Source organism: Miniopterus schreibersii (genome assembly GCF_964146895.1).
Source record: "Miniopterus schreibersii genome assembly, chromosome: 3".
Classification (NCBI taxonomy): Eukaryota; Metazoa; Chordata; class Mammalia; order Chiroptera; family Miniopteridae; genus Miniopterus; species Miniopterus schreibersii.
The window spans coordinates 43381979-43382617 of record NC_138103.1 but is presented as its reverse complement, the minus strand read 5'-3'; positions in this window follow the sequence as shown (position 1 = coordinate 43382617).

The following is a 639-nucleotide window of genomic DNA, read 5'->3' as shown; positions in this document are numbered from 1 at the left end:
ATTCTGATGGGGCTGGCGCGGCGCCAGCGCCCAGCCTCGCCGCGCCGCGCTGCCGCGGCGGAGCCAGACTGCTTACTCGGCAGGAATCGGCGGCCCGGGCCCGTCGGCGGGCGGGCGGCGTGCGCGCGCCCCGGCCCCGGCCCCGGCCCCCGGCCCGGGCCCCCGGCCCCCGGCGCCGCGCGGCCCCCGCTGCGCCCGCGGGGCTCCCGGGGACAAAGGGGCCCGCGGCTGGGCGCGCAGCCCCGGCCCCGCCCCCGGAGCACGGGCGCACACAGCCGGCCCTGCCTCTCCCGCCCCCGGCGGGCTTCTCCGCCTCGACGTGCGGTGGCTTTTCAGACAAATAAGGAGGTGGAGGAGGCGGTTTGGGGGCGCGCCAAGCGCGAAGGCGGCCAGGGCGCTGCACAGCCCGGCGCCCGGCCAGGGCCGCGGGAGCGGCGGCGCGGCCCTACTGTAATAATAAACCTGCGGCAGAGGGCATCTGAGGGAACGAGGGCGGCGGCGGGCGGCAGCCGCCTTCCCTTTTATGTGCCTGTCCCGGGCGAAGCAGAAAATGGTGCCGGTGGCGGCAGCGACACGCACGCCGAGAGCCCGCGCCGCTCCTTTGCGCACGGCCCCCAGGTGGGTCCCGCGGGGTCCGGG